A 17,551-nucleotide genomic window follows, 5' to 3' on the forward strand; every position below is an offset into this window, starting at 1 on the left:
GGTAATTCCTTATTTGGTCTTCCAGCAAAATCCCTATTTGATAGTTCTTCACAAAGAACTAATCATTTGATTTCCCTTAGAAGGGAAAGATAATAAGACTGTCATTAAAGCGTTCTAGGAGAAAAATACATATTGTAAATGTATTTCTGAACTCACGGGTGCAGAACTGAAGTGAATTTCCAACACAGCCTTTCCAACAGAGCCTTCAAATCAAAACATTTCAGCATTCTTACTAACATCAGTGGATTGTGGAACCAGAATGTTATGTTACAATAACCTCAAGATTTTTGGGCTGAAGGATCCTTGAATATTATTTCAGTCTCCGCTTTTCCCTGGAAACTTCCTTACTCCCAGCAGTACTCTTCTGCTTGCCAACAGTGACCTAACGCTGAAATTATTTGTTATATTTGAACTGGGAACAAAATTAACTCTTAAGAAGATGGGTGGCCTATAGCATCAGAAAGAAATGGAGCAGAGCTCAGATGTGCATCCTGGCCAATGCACTAACAGGACTTAAAGTCTTCCTGAAGACTAACTGAACTTCCCTCCTAACTGAAAAAACAGCATTTTGCTCAGAGGGACTATGTGATATGCATACTGTTGTTATGGTATTTTGTCATCTGATTGGATTTATTTTTCATGTATTTCAAGAACTTCCAGGGCTTGCTTTGTCAATTGCATGCATAACTTTTCAGAGGGAGAACAGGGATTAAACATACACAGAACAACGTGGTTCTTCAGAAAGGAACATTTTGACTTTGAGGACGATCATTTTAAATATCATTACTACTCACCTAAGTATTCATCTCATTCACTCTGAGGAAATAAACCATTTCAGGGGGAAGGGAGGAGGAAAATTTCTGAATGCAGTTTATAGAGCACATTTCTTACACTTGAGAACTGCTCAGATATTCATTCACTATAGTCCTCTGAAGATGCTTAGGTTTTGGCAGGTACATTTATCCATGGAACAACACACAGAAAGAAACCCTGGTGCCTTGGAACGGGTCAGTGCAGGTCTGAAGGTTAACCTAACCCAAAGATCCTGAGGGAAATTATTCTTAACAAAAACTGACACATATATGCCCCTGCCAGCTTTAGAAAAAACAAACATATATTTCATCTCAATTGAACACATCTTTTGAGTCTCAAAAAGCTAGAATTTTGTACTGAATAATGTTTGCTGCCAAGGAAAAATTAGTTTGCACTTTTTATTCTTAGTGCTCTTGTACCCAGCAGAACTGTTTTACATTTATTTGACCCCATGCAATAGCCTTTTTTGTTCAAAACCATTACATTTAACACATCTTCATAAGGAATATTTTGGATTGTTGCCCAGTCACTGTCTAAAATGAAGCAAGAGCAGAACCTCCACTACAACATGTGCATATGTTACCCTCATACTGTGTGCGAATGCAAGAGTGGACTTCACTTCAAAGCAATAAATGCTATGTCTACTTAATGAACTCCAAATACCATTTCTTGCCCACTTGGGTCTCCCACTGAAGTCCATAGGCTTTTCACATGTGTAAAATAAGGATAGTAAATATATACGAGCTTTAAAACATGGAGTTTAAAAAAAAAAATTAAAAAAGTATTTGCGTACATGCTTCCACTGAACATGAATTAGATACTGGTTTTATAAACTTCTTAATAAGAAGACTGTATCTTCCATAACTAAGATGAGTCTGCATTATAATAACATAATAATAAATAATAATAATAATAAACTGAGATAGAAAGCAGCCATAGTAGATATATAACATTATGTAGGTAGCTATATCAGAACAGACTCTAATTAAAAGAGAAATGAATCTTGAATGTTTCAAGAACATTGGAATTCACTTGTAATTCAATAAAGGATTAGATAGCCTTATGAGATGCATTATATCACCCATTGTGCCATTACAGATCTCAGATGTCAGTCAAATCATGATGATGATAGAAGTGTATGGCAGTCAGAAGACATATTTGCAGGAAAAAGGTAGGAACTGCTGAGTGCGTTTTCTGAGAACCTGCTTGTAATCAGCGTGATATTGGTGACCAATGGCAGCATCTTTCACAGTTGTGAGCTACATAATATTTGTTATTTTTGTTATTTTTCAATCCCAGCCTGTGTTAAAAGGATAGACTGTTCTTAATGTTTGCATAATGAGGAAGCCTGGAGACCTGTTCTAATGTCATGAGTACATTTTTCTGTACTCCTAAAGTGTTTATTTTCTCAGTAGGCTTATCCTTAGAAGGGTGTGAAAAAAGCAGAATTACTTTTTGTAACAAAATTGAAAGTAGAGAGAATTTAAAAGCTTTTAGCATCTGATTCACAAGAAGTGTAAAGAACTAATGGAGTAACTTATCAAGACTGGACCTTTTATAAGTGGTTCTCTTTAAAGCAAGATCTGAGTTGTAATAGTAAGAAGTCCTCAAGGGAAAGAGAATAACTTCAAATGTGAAATGTAAATACAACTGAAAGATTGAAAACGGTCAGATTTGTCTCTGTAGTTAAGAGGACAAATACCAGTTGGCTTAAACAATAGCAATAAATTATCAAGGGATGATTTATGATATGGAAAAAGGCTGAGTTTAAAGATATGAGAAAAGTTATCAGTGATAGCTTATAAGTACAAACTATATAAGTATATCTTGAAAGTGATTTAGGGATTCTCAGAGCAGAATAAAGGACTGAATAGTCTCAACATTCCTTCTGGTACACTTTCCACTCTGGTGTCCTGTGGCTTGTGTTATGTCAGAGGTCTTAGTGATAGGTGGGCAGTTGGACTGGATGATCTAAGAGGTCTTTTCCAACCTTGGTGATTCTATGATTCTGTAACATTTGAAAAACCACCAGAGAAATTAAAGTTCAAGTTAAGAGAACAAATATCTCCTGATCTCCTTCGGGGACGTAATCATCAAGGCAAAGTAAGGTCCCACCTGAGAATGTCTTATTTTCTTCCATATTGCAAAAATGTGAGAAAGAAATAGTGGAACTTACACAGAGTCATCTGTAGACAGTAAGATTAACTTCATTTAAAAATACTTTTCTTGAAGAAGCTCTGCATTCATAACTGCTCAGTCCCAACAATGAATAGCACACACATACACAAATAACCATTATTTCTTATAATGAAAATGATAGCTCTTAGTGTCACTAATACAAGCCATTCCACAGTGAACAGGCAATATCAGTTTTATTTTCACCATAGGCACTAACTACTTGGATTTTGTCACCTGGGCAACAGTGCACATATTTCTGTTTCCAAGGGCACTTTAAAAAGCAGTCTCTGCTGCTGTTATAAAAGACTTCCTACTGGACTTTCCCCTGATTTCGTGTTTCAATAACTCACATTGATTTCAGTAATTCATGCTGTATTTTCAGCATTACTTCATTCAACTTGAAATCTAAAGATGTGGAAGTTGATGAATGCTGTGCTACCCCACTTGAAAGATGGCGCAAACAAGTACAGAGCTAGGTCTGATCTTTTCTGAAAGGTGAGCTGCTGGTGTATGATCTGCTATAGAGGATCCTAAAGAAGCTATCAGAAATGAAAACAATATGCTCTGATGAAAATAAATAAGTAAATAAATGTTCAGTTAAAGCTATGAAGTTCCAGTAATACTGTCCTTAATTATCTGAAAATGCATCTTCTCACTAAGTGACATAGGACTGCCATAGTGCTTGATATTTGGCATTTACATTCCAATGACACCAAAAAGACAAGTTGGAGTTGTCTTAGGAACTATTTAAACAAATGCTCTGAACATGTAGATTCACACAGAAAACTGCAGAAATATTCTCATTCTCTACAATATTTAAGAAAATGTTTCTGTGAGTGTTTATTATCCAGATGATACTTATAGTTTTTGAAGGTGAACTTTTAGTCTTAGAATAAATTTGCACTCTACTGCAAAATACTTTCTATGTTTTGTTACTAGGTACTGAATTAAGGCTTGCAGGATTCAGCAGCTCATGTCTCCCTGCCCTCTTTGTGTCTGCTGCATGCAGCTAATTCCTCCTGGGAAAAGAAGCAGGCCATCAGTTTGTTTACCATCCAGTAAATATACCTGGCAGTTTCCTTGCACAAAATGAGCTGCTCTCTTGTCAGGAAGATGTTTGATCCTCTCACAAGCTCTGCCATCTGTTGAATAAATATAGGCATGTGAAAGTTCAAAGTGTTACTGTGTGTAATAACTGGCAGTGAAACAGTGCATCATATTGACTCATGGAATTAAGACACATACAGTATCCAATTATGCCAGAGTTACGATAGTGTTAGGAAGAGAACAAACTCTTTAAGAAAGTCACCTCCTAAAATTTCTTAAAAGTATATATATATCAATATTTTCTGTTGGATATCACACACATTTTACACTTAACTGTCAATTTAGCTTTGTCCATATGAAATTAATTCACAGCCTGTTTAATTTAGTTCAGCACACTAGACTGATAAAAAAAAAATCCTTATAGATGTAAAATTAAAGAGACATAAAATAACAATGAATAAGGTGGTAATTTTCAATTTCTTACTTAGTTCCAGATGGACTATGAAATGTTTAGCAGGAAGCGTTTAGTAGTGATTTACAGCTTTGGTTTTGTTTTGATTTCAGTGTGCAGACCAAAAAGATTGCACTATCCTACTCATATACAAAATCTTCTCTAGCATTTCTTGTGAATGTATTCAAATACTATATTAAATGACTTTCAATTGTCACTATAAACTTATTCATTACTATTTCTAATACTTATAAGTGAAACAAATAATTTTGAGCATAAATGTATAGATAAACCAGTGCCGAATATAGATTACAAAGGTAGCTACAAAATATTCCTACAATATCATATTGTTATATATAACCTTTTATTGGAGTAGGAAGTGCCAATAAAATTGAAGCAGTGATCCATGGTCTGAATCAAGATAATGAGTAAGAAGCTTGCTATAGTGGCTCAGACTCTTTCATTCTTAAACCATTATGGAATGGTTTGCTATTTTATCACAAGCAGTAATATGAGAGAAGTTAACATTGAACTGAATATTTATTATACCTCTTATAATTAGTAACATGATATGTTAGTGTGATTTTCACTGTCTTTGAGTTTTTTGGTAATGTGGGAATACTCACAATTTCAGGACAGGTTTTCAGAATGCCTTCTGGAAAAGGTGTGTAATACGGTGCCAGACAGGAAAAGACTACAGTCTCCTCATTAGTAAAGAAACGGCAGAAAGCAGGGGAAGCTCATAACAAACAATATGGGAAAATAAAATAGGGGACAATTATTACTTTAAGTTGGGGTCACAGCCTTCTATTAGATATATAAGACATCTAACTGAACATAGGAATCTACATATGAGTGACATCTAAACAGCCTAACTGGTATTTTTTAACTAGCATAGAACTTGCCTAACAAATTTCAGCCATGCTTGTTTATATATCTTCTTAAATTTGTTGTCTATAGGCGATCTATTCTCAAGAGAGAGAGATTTCCATAGGGTGTTTATTTCCACACTAAAATTGATGTGCGAGATAGGAAATGTGAATTGTTCTCAGCAGCTATGTCTTTTCAATGACTTAAGAAGAGTGCAGAGGACTAATTAAGTTTTGATAAGTTATTATAGAGAGCTGAAGTTGGCTTAGAAGAATCCAGTCTTTAATTTGTAGATTAATTGAATGATCTGATGATTAAAATTTCAGTGATTGTTCTGTTCTCTACTCATTTCATTGTCAGAGAAAATGGAGATCTGCATAGAGGAATAACTGTGTGGTAGATCATAGATATGACCTCATGATAAACAGGTATGTATTATGACCTGTGAAAAGTCATCAGTTGTTTACTAACAGATGAACATTAGCAGATAAGATCTACTTGTATACTTCAGCATGAGGAAAGACCTTACTACAGTATTAATCCAGAAGAAGAGAGTTACTTTAGATTGATACTTATTTTTAACTGTATCCCCCAAGTATTCAACACAAACACCTATCTGGAGGCACCACAAACCCTTGGAAGTCATTTGAGTTTGGTTAATTCTCAAAGTGGTAACTCATGAAGAGGTTTGTCATCCCAATTTTGAAATCAATTTGCTAAGTGACTTTAGCTAGCCACTTCAAACTAGCACATTCTTCATTTCCTCATTTGTGTGGAGGAACTAGGAGTTACTACTTCCCTAATATGACTCTGATCTTAGGCTAAAAAGCATATTTTTAGCCTAAGCATATTTTAAAAGGTGAGTGATTACAACACTTACTCAAAATGCCAATATTTTCATTTTCTGTTAATATAGGTAGCATGTTTTCCCAATTCAAAACTAAGCAGAACTAAGCTTATGCATCACCAGTGTAAGACAAACACCAAAATTTTATTGCTGTAGTGTCACCAATCTTGAGTGCCGCTCATATTAGTGGTTCAGGCATAAAATATTAATAACTATTGATTTTTAAGAGCATTTGGTTGGATAGGAGATTTTTTCTCTTTCCCAGAGGAAAAATTTAATGGGCCTTTGAGCAAATCATATTTATTTGTGGACTGACTCCATTACTTTTCTCTTTGCTGAATTTTATTTGTCTGCTGATGAGAAACACTTTTAAAAATTATTATTGTCTTGATATTCTTGCAGTAAGATCTTGTATGCTGCTAACAAATGACAAAATGAAATAAAGAGAAAACTAAGTTAATGTCCAGTGGAAAATGACATAATAGTAAGGTATGTTGTTGCCTTGTGTTCCGGTTTATTTCCTGGTTCATACAATTGTCAACACTATCCTTATACTTTTATGGTCCAGATTGCTCAAAATGTCTTCCTGATTTGTAGGTATTGTTTTGAATCTGCACTTTATTATAGTGATATTTACATGTGTAATTCACTTAGATACATATGCTGACCCTAGGGAAATGTCCAGTGAACATTCACTGTGCTTGAGCTTGAATGGATAATGAAATGCTAATAGAAAAATGTGGGCCCAGCTGATAGCGACTGAACTTTGCTTACCCATAAGACAGACTGGATGAAAGGTCTCCATAAAATTCAGCTCCTAAACCATAATTAGAGCACATTAAAATTTGCCTGTAATTTTACGTAGGTAATATATGCAAGTCTCATAAATCTGCTTCCTTCAATTTTTATCATTTGATTCCTATTTATAGGGAATACGGGTGGTGTGCAAATTGCTGAGTTTCCTTCTCCTGGTAACTATAATGGAGTACAGGGGAAGTGTAGTGCCACCCTTCCCTTTCCTTATTTCTTCAAGATTTTTAAAGTGATAATAATTCAGTCTGACTATATTAAAATTCAGATTATATAGAGGAGGATGGCAGCTCAAACAATTCCCAAATGAATTTCTGACTGAAATAGCAATGATGATTGGGCATTGCCTATTTCATAGTTGTCGTTGATATGCTAGCTGGGCATTTGCAATGCTGTTTTACAGTTATTTTTAAAGTCTGGCTATGTCTACATGCTGTTTTACAGCCTGGCACAGGTCATGGCTAGGGATGTTAGTCTTCTTTGATGGGAAGTGTTGAGAGGGTGACGATTGAAGTGCTGTTGTTTGCTACTGCTAGAATTAAGTCTTAGAATAGCACAAATGCAATCAAAACCTTTTCAGGATCCTGACAAAGAAAGAACAAAAGGAATAAATTTTTTTATCTGAATGGAAATCAGCCAATATTCAAACAAAATGAAACAAGAGGAAAATCTGCTGCATATGCCAGCTTTAGGCATTTGACATGGATTGCAAAGGCACAGTTGAGCATGTTGTGTAGAAGTTTGGGGAAGATGCTTTAGTTTCAGGCATGCAAGACTTCTTTGCTCTGCTGACCCTCAGAGGCTTGACAGCAGAGGGGTAGTAATGACAAAGCTTGTTCTACAGCCCCTAGAATCAGCCACAGTGACCTGTCAGTAAAGAAGGTAATGGAATATTTACTTCTCAGTAGTCCTCATTTGTCCATGCTATGTGTTTTTCTTGAGTGATCTAAATAACAGATCAGTGAGTACTGGAAGGTGTTTGGCATTACTAAGCTCTATCCTTACTACTCTTCTGAGTCAATGGGACCTGAGATGGTGATCCACTCTGCGCTCTGTAGAAATACCTCTAGCAGCTTTGGACAAGCCACAGTTCGAAGATAGTTAACTTACATATTAAAATAGGTAAGAGAATCACCCTGAAGCACTAAACAAAGGTGATTTTCAGACAAATGCGAGGAATTCATTTGTGCTTGGTCAATGAAAAGCATTCAGAAGATCACTTTGAACTACTGTGCCTCAGTCATGCATGAGGAAGACTTAAAATATTTTGTGTTATCCATACGCTTTGTCTATGTGTACATATATACACATACACACATATATAAAAAAGCTATCATTAACACTTTTGCACATGACAATTAAATTATATCAATACTTTTCCTATCACCTAAGTACAAAAAAGCTCCAGGTGATGAATAGCATTTCTGTATCTACGTAATTTAGTTCTTTTTCTACAAAAGCTTCAGAGATGTGTTAGCATACCATCCTGCTCTCTGTGTAAGAAAGGAGAAAAGGACAGTGGTCCGAACATTTTCTGAACATTGTATTCAACATATAATTTCTACTGTACAGGTTCAGTTAGTGACTCCTTGTGGTGATGTGTGAGTCATTTCTCTTCAGAAGAAGAGTTAAAGTGGCTGCAGCAGTTAAACAGGTAATCTAATGATCTGCCTGAAGTATTTTTATTATTCACAGAATCAGGGAATACCAGACCAAAACCAATACACAGCTGTTTTTCACTAAGTTTAATTCAGGCATTGAATTGCTATAATGTGATTTGTTTTAGAGTAGCATTTCAATCCCACACTAAATTTGTGTATTCTATTGTGCAGAAGATATTGATCCTGACTACCAGGAGCAGCACTTAAGCATTTTTTCTTTTAAAGCAATTTGTTGCCATTTAGCACAAAATATAATCAGGATATCTTCTACTCTTTCATGCGTTCTGAACTTCTTACTGTTTTCCCTCTATAGTGTACTTAAAAATATAAAAAACCTTGTTACACTGACTTAAGAAGACCAGTAACACAGGAATTCTTATAGTCTACTTTGATTGTTCAGTACTTTCATCCATTAACCTGCAAAAGACTCTTACACAGATAATTTACTTGTACTCTAACCTGTAATCTGTTTTGCTTATTCCTTACAAATAGTTGTAGTTTCTCAGGATGTCATTAGTCATTATCTGATTATGTTAATTTTAGAATCATTCAACTGAATTCAAATTGTTAGGTTCTTCCTCAAATGTGTTCTGATTTGTGAATATACTCCTGACTGATGTGTTTAGAGACATACACAATATTCTTGCCTCTTGCTAGTATTTTTTGCCATCTGCGAGCTACCCCTTAACGTACTCTATGCACACTAAATAGCTCTTGGCTCTTCATGTTAAGCTGCCAAATAGCACATCCATTTGAATATCTGATAGAAGTTTTATTTGTTTGTTTGTTTTTAAATAAAAATTAGATTAGCTTATACTTTCCCAGTATGCTGGGGTTTTTTGATAAATGATGTGCAGGCAGCTGGAGGAAAGAATATTCCCTTTTGAGAATTAATATTCTCTTCATTATATTCAGACAATTGTTAAAGGCTTCAACTGCAGCAAGTCAAAATAGAATTCCAGTACCCCCTGGTTGTCAGCCTCTTCCTTGTGTGAGGTGTTGATATGTCATTACTTCTCACGGCTTTTCACACTCAATGGTCAGTGATCAAATCAGATTACATTAATTTTTCTATTGTAATTTTGTGCAAGCATTTTATTAACTCAAGCTGCATCTGGAACTCTTGGGAATAGCTGAGATGTGATTTCAAGTTTCCTGATATGATGCATAAAATATTACTTGGTCTGGCACATGAATTATATTGCACTATTTAGATATTAACCATATAATGACAACTTTTGTAACAGGACTCCTTTTCATTTTTTAGATTGCCATTTACTTCAGCCTTGGGGATGATGAGGAAATAGGAATATTTCCAGAAATGTTTAGACATACAACCAATTTACATGTAGTTAAGGGATAGAATCATAGAATGGTCTGGGTTGAAAAGGACCTCAAAGATTGTTTTGTTTCAAGTAATTATCTTTCAGATAATTACTCCATTAGTGGCAGAAGAATCATATTTTCTAACTCCAAAATTAACAGTGAAATATGAACCAGTGTAATCTGAATGAGAACCAAATAATTTCCCTCAGGATATGATTAGTTCACACAGTGAAAGGCAGTTTCATGTGTTTTCTGTAGTGGATTCATTTGGGATCTGCAATAACAATTTCAAATATTTTTGCCAATCGTACCAATTTTTCCATCCTATATCTTGCTGTAAGATAATTCAAGAATAATAATTACAGAATTCTCTAGCAATGTAATAAGGACAAGGCTATTATATATGTTTCTAAATACATCAGTCAGAAGTATATTCACTAATCAGAACATATTTGAGGAAGGCCCTAATGATGTGTGAGATGCAACTGGTGTTTGTAAGCAAATTTAGGATCCTTACAGAATAACAGAATTAATTACTACTATTAGTAATATAGTAGATACGTTCATGTCTGCTTCTTTTTTTCCACATATCCGTCTGTATTTCTGGTGCTGTGTGTTTCTAAGTTAAGAAGTGCAGGAAGAATCTGGCTTCCCTTCCACTTCAGAAAGAATTTTTAAAAGTAGAAATCAATGTTCTCCAAGTGAAACGCTACCTGAGCGATGGCTTTTTTTTTTTTTTTTTTTTTTTTTGCTTCCATACTAAATGGAGCACATGGTTTGTTACCTAAAATTCAATCACAAAATGTGGTATCTGTTAACACCTATCTAAGTTTAACCTAGTTTTCTTTGTGGGACAAATGACAAGTTATATAATATATACTATGTTGTAATAAATACATTGTGTCCTCTGAAAGCTGCCAGTCAGTCTTCTATACAGGCTCTACAGCTCAGAAGAACATCATGCAATATTTTGTCTGGAAGATAAACAGCAATCATTAAGAGCCTTTTCCAAATACAAATATAAAATAGTTATATCATAATAATGGAGGTGTGTAAAATGTAAATAAGCATCTGAGACATACATTTATTCTTTATGCCACATGTGTCCAACTGTTTGGCGTGTCTGGGTCTCACTTCTCACAGTGAAGAGGAATTGTCTTGGGAATCGTATACATTGCTCTGAAAGTAATGCCTCGTGTTTATTTCCTTGGAAACTACAATAGATACAACTCTACTTGATAGATCAATGCCTTAGCTACAAAACACTATTTCTCAGCACATTCACCACCATGAGCTATGCATTGTTGCTGGCAACAAACAAGAGCCTGCACTCAACAAAACCTACAGGTCTTTTATGCAATCTTAAACATAATCTCAAATTCCTTCATTAAAATGGAAAGCATGACTGCATATTTTTTGCTGTCCACAGTACAATGTTTAGGTGTATCAAAATGCATAATATTATTTGCCATAACTTGAATGAGCACTGCAATATACTGCACTCAAGCTCCCAGACTGTCCTCATATGCCTATTGCCTCATTCTCCTAAATATTGTGGTCACTCTCCACTGATCTTGCTCCAGTTGATGTCTTTCTTGACCGGGCTGAGACTGGACAGTCACTTTTCAGTTACTTCTTCATTAATACATCCTAGCTTTTCATCTGCTCCTGATTCACAGAATCACAGAACTGTAGGGGTTGGAAGGGACCTCCTGAGATCATCGAGTCCAACCCCCCTGCCAAAGCAGGTTCCCTACACCAGGTAGCACAGGTAGGCATCCAGGCAGGTCTTGAACATCTCCAGAGAAGGAGACTCCACCACCTCCCTGGGCAGCCTGTTCCAGTGCTCCGTCACCCTCACTGTAAAGAAGTTCTTGCGCATGTTTGTGCGGAACTTCCTATGCTCCAGTTTCTGGCCATTTCCCCTTGTCCTGTCTCCACTCACCACTGAAAAGAGTCCGGCCTCGCCATTCTGCCCCCCCCACCTTAGATATTTATAGACCTGGATCAGGTCCCCTCTCAGTCTCCTTTTCTCAAGGCTGAAAAGACCCAGTTCACTCAGCCTTTCCTCATAGGGGAGATGCTCCAGGCCCTTCACCATCTTCGTGGCCCTCCGCTGGACTCTTTCCAAGAGATCCCTGTCTTTTTTGTACTGGGGAGCCCAGAACTGGACGCAGTACTCCAGATGAGGTCTTACCAGGGCAGAGTAGAGGAATTGTTTTTTGATTGTTTGTTGTTTGATTGATTGTTGCGTACTTGGAAATTACTGAGTGCTTTGCGCCACATTTCTTCTGCATGAACTCTTCAAACACTAAGCATGGAAATGTTTCTTGCACCTCTCCTAGACCTTTCATATTAGTTTCTCCATTTGGAAAATAACTTTTTTTTGAATGAATTGGAAATGTTTAGCTTACGCACTGGCGGAAGGCTTTTCTGTGCTGCACATCTCTCACTGAACATGAAATACCTCTAGGGGCAGAAGTATTGAAATGAAAATAAGAAATTCAGACAGATTTTCTCTAACCATAGAACTCTTGCACAGCCCAAGAGAGATAAGGCTCATCTTGACTTGGGAACTTAGAAACAAGGTGTGCTTTTTGTGAAATTAGTATCTCATAGTAATGGGATAATAGCCATGCATGCAGTACCCACAGTAACCTCCATTCGTTGCAAGGCTGACACTCCCAAGCTCCTCTAACCTCTTTCCATTCTTTCTGCCACTCTATCTGCATTTGTCACAAATCTTGGCTTTGTTTTCATAAAGAGCTGAACCAGTTTTTTTTTTTATTCCTCTTTTTTTTTTTTTTTCTCTCTGCTCTTCTGCTTCTCATCACAGAATCACAGAATCACAGAATTATAGGGGTTGGAAGGGACCTCCAGAGATCATCGAGTCCAACCCCCCTGCCAAAGCAGGTTCCCCACACCAGGAAATCACTGGATCATAAAGCTGTAATTCTCCACGTTATTATTAACAATAAACCTAATAATTTCTATGTAGAACATAGAAATGCTATGACAGACATCATTACACAACAAATGAGTTCACATTTTAATCCCTTAAAACATAAATTATCTTACTCATTTGCAAATCACATTGCACAACCCAACTTACACATTCTTTTATCAGTGAGCTATTTCCAGCTATTTCCTTAAGAACTAATTTTTTGGTTACTCACTAAAACAGATACCTGGCATTTCATATGTCCCACAAGTTCTTATCAATATCCTTAACAGCTTTGATGGTATAAACTTTTCCCAAGAAAAGGGCTTTTCTACTCTTGCCGGTCTGCATTCAGGATGAGAAATTTAGTCAGTTGATCAAAATAAACTTCCATAATAGCAGCACTGACTGTATCAGAGTAGAGAAAGGATAAATATATCATTGAATCCCTGAAATATTTAGTTGCTTGAGAAGTGGAATAGGTCAATATAATATTGTTCCAGATATTCAGGTTGAAATGAATGAGGCAAGAAGGGACTTGAGGAATTCAGGATCAAGCTCAAGGCAAAGATTAATGATGAAGCTTTGTTTTCCCTTTACATTTTAGCTCCAAATTAACTGGATCAGATGGAGCAACTAAAGCAATCAGTTACTTTACAGAATTAATAGTAAGAAAAATTTGGCTCACTCTTTGCTGTATGGTGAATTTTTCCACCTTAGAATCACCAGAGAATTTATTTGTGAAGAGAAGCCAAATAAATGCTTATTTTAAAAAATAACTGGAAAAAACAACATGGAATTTTTTCTAAGTGTGACATTAAGTCTTTAGCTATTCATTATGGTAACAGAATGATATAATGGAGCATACTTTGCACATACTGGGACTTGTATCTAGGTTCTAAAATCTAGTCTCTTCTAATAAGACCTTACATTACCCACCATTGCAAAAAAATGCAAAGTTGAGAACTTTAGATGAAATTCTTGATGTATGCTGCCCTTTGAGACAAAAATTTCAGCCTCTACTCTAAAAGTCATACAGTTCTGTAGCACACAGTAATTGAACCTCTCTCTACATACACTCATGCTACATACATGCTGACTTCATGCATCTTTTCCTAATACTGTCTTTTAAAGATGCAGATACGTGCATTCAGTGTGTAACTGAGGAAAGACTATGACATTTACAACCTTGCCCCTCTTTATGTTCTACCAAACTCAACAGCTCTGCCAAAGACAAGTTCTGACCTGCTTTTAATTTAGGCTAGGCTATGCAGAAGTGCCTGTATCCTCGAAGAAGTAACTGAAATAATTCAACAGTAATATTGTGCATTATTACCATCTAGGAGACTTTGTGTCTAGGCCTAAGCCAGGCCACAAGAAAAGAAACTGGTAGGCCTGTGGCTCTTTTTCTGAGTAAATTTGAGATATTTAAAGTTTGGATAAGTTTCTGTAAAGATATTTTGGTTTGGAGAAACTTCCAGTAATTCATATTAACAAAAAGAGGAAAAAATAGGCTAGTAAAGCCTATGATATTTTAAGTGAAATTGTCCATGACCAGCTGTATGATTTACACTATTTACTCCATCTTCTATCAGACCAAGAACATGCAATCTAAATTTGTCAGCATTGGGCAAAAATAGTGCACAGCTGTAGCCAAGTTGTTGGGTACAGAAAGGTTGGCAAACTTAGAAGAACACATCCCATTCTAAACTCTTGATTCATGTAAATACATTTGTTGGGAAGAAAGCATGTAATTTTAAGTAATTATTATGCATTTATTATACAGACAGAACTTCAAATTAATTCTGCATAATCAAATTTTTCTTTCTTTTTTATTTTTTGCCAAAGTAGGCTAGTGTTCATTTCAAATACAGGTAGACACAGAGATATTAAAAGCAAGCTATTAACAAACAGAATCATCTGCAAGCCAGTAGTGACAAGGGCCAGCAACAGCAGTTGCTGAGTTCTAACACAAATTGGGGATAACAGCCTCTTTAATCTTATAGTTCTAGTGAGAAATAGTAGAAAATGATAAATCATGCAGAGATATTCTGATAGAGCCAGATCTTCAGTTCCTCAAAAGATTCGGAATGGGCCATTTCTACACAAAGCACAATTCACTAATCACATATGTTGTTTCAGGATTAGAAATTGCCAAAACAGTATTTGAGCTAACACCAGTAGCATAGGTATGAATAACTTGTCATTTCACAGCATACAGTGTTATTTATTTTTGCCATCAGTAGCAGGCACTGTTGCATTTATGTGCTCTTTTCTTTGCCAGTGAGATACTGGGCAGCCATCTGTGTTCCAATCCCTTGGTCACTATTTTCAGTATGGTAACAATTGTACTTACGTTCCAAAGAACTTTTGCACAAATTCCACTTGTTGGGCAACCTTTATGCATGTATTGAGATGGTATGAAAGTGTATAGTCAGCTTCTCACACTATTTCTCACTTATAAATAAGTAAGTACACTGTTTATTTTAAGAATGAAACACTTATTCATACACCGCAGGATTTAAAATTCTCCCTGATCAAACTGTGCATTCTGAAAGGAATCCAATCAAAGTTCAAGATCTCACAGCTTTTCCAAATATGTTGTTTCATTAATTAAGCTATCTGTTGGAAAAATAGTCTTCATTTCCGTTTTTAATTCCTCAGGCTTCTCACCTTTTGCCCTTGCAAAGATTGGTGTTAGAAAGGTGAAAGAAGAAGTAATAACTCTATAAGATAGCATCAAAATTTCAAGTCAGAGTGCAGAAGGGAATTGAAGCTTGAGAAAAATTTGAGAGGAATAGTGATTGTTAGTAAGATCATGAAATTTAGGCTGTTTTCCTTAATTGGCTGTCAAATTCTCAGGTAGAATTAAGAACAATGTTTAACCAGTTTCTAGTTTGCTTTTGACACTAGAAGATAGTTTCCTTTCTAAAACATGACCAAATATCTCTGAACTTTTCATGTATATAATGAAATAAAAACAAAAAAGTATTTCTCTATCTGGGACTGTAAGAAGATGGCAAGGTTACTGCACATTTCTTTTTTTCTCTAGCGTATGCAGCAGTTCTGAGTGTGTCCTTTCATAAGATTTTAAAGATATATTTCATATTATGAAGATACTATAAAATGGGTCAACTTTGTCACTCAGTTTCATTTTCATAATCTCAGCAAAGTAAATCAGAAGACGAATTGAGACAAAACTGGATAAAGTTATCAGCTCAGAAAACAGCCATGATACACTTGGGAGACTTATAAAATCCTTGGCCACGATTTTAATATCTTTTGTGTGGATAAAATTATTGCATAGTTTTAATATAACTGCAATCAGAACTAGAACAACTGTGCATTACCAGCAAGATCACACATTAGGGTAACATTTTTCTTTGAAATTTCTCATTTGAATTGTGAACCAAGACCTTACTGGATTAACAAAACAAATTCCTAGAAATGGTGATGAAGCATGTAGTCATTTCAGCAAAAACCTGATGTAAACGAACATTTTTATCTGTTTAAGTAACAACTGTAGGAAATATTTGCCTCTACATTCTTCAGTGTTTGCATTGCATGGACATGCACAACATGACCTAAAGATCCAAGGAGGAAGTTAAATTAATATTTTCAAATGTTTTTTGATTTTTATTTCTTAAACAAAAAGATCAAATTGCTTGTTCTTTGAACTTCCATCAATTGTCAGTGTTTTACTAAGTGTTTTCCAGGACAGTCAAAAAGGAAATTGGACCAGAACAATGGGTAGCGTAAGCATTTATCTCCACTGCCGTGCATACTGATAAGGAAAAGCTGAATAGCTGTTCTCTCGCATCTTTTTATTTTTCTGTTTATTACCTCCTCAAGTAATTTGCTCAATTTAACAGAGAAAATTAGGTATTTTGATCTGTAAATTTCTCCTCATTCTCATCTTATTATCCCGTTTGCTTATTCTTTGTCCTATATAGAACAAGCAAATGCAGTTTTAATTGGTAACCAGTTTCTTTTAGGTATTTTGTTTCTTTACATCCATCTTTTCCCAACTCATGTGGCAGTAAAAATTTTCTTACACAAAAGAGAACATAGCCTCTTTCCATAGACAGCAACTTGTAAGTTCAAAAGACCTTCCATGAGCAAACAGATACAGTATTTGGGCACTAGCTTGCTTTAACTGAACTAGAATACAGTTGCCTTCATTTTACATGAGTTTTGACATCTAATAATAGCCATAAGTGCCGTACGTTTTAGAGTTGCATTGTCAGATACAATGACCAGACTTGGCTCTCTGAAAATGGATGTGAATACAACACGCATAGAGACATCTGTAATGATACCCATGCAGTGGTTATGCTGAAATTCCACTAGTGAAGGGTGGGAAAAATCTCTTTGCAAGTCCCAACAGAGCCTCAGGCATATTCAGAATTGCTTGGACAACCTCAAACTTGGTTTAAAAAGCACCTGAATTCCAACTGCTTTTTGACTGTAACAGCCCAGGAAAAGTCCAGTGTGTGTCTGTCAGTATTATGTCCGGAAGCAGATGTGATGTGACAAAGATCTCCACTCCACGATAACCCCTGCTAATATTGCTCTAATATATCCAACACAGTTTGGAGTGAAAAAAT

The sequence above is a fragment of the Tetrao urogallus genome, assembly GCF_951394365.1.
Source record: "Tetrao urogallus genome assembly, chromosome: 7".
Lineage (NCBI taxonomy): Eukaryota > Metazoa > Chordata > Aves > Galliformes > Phasianidae > Tetrao > Tetrao urogallus.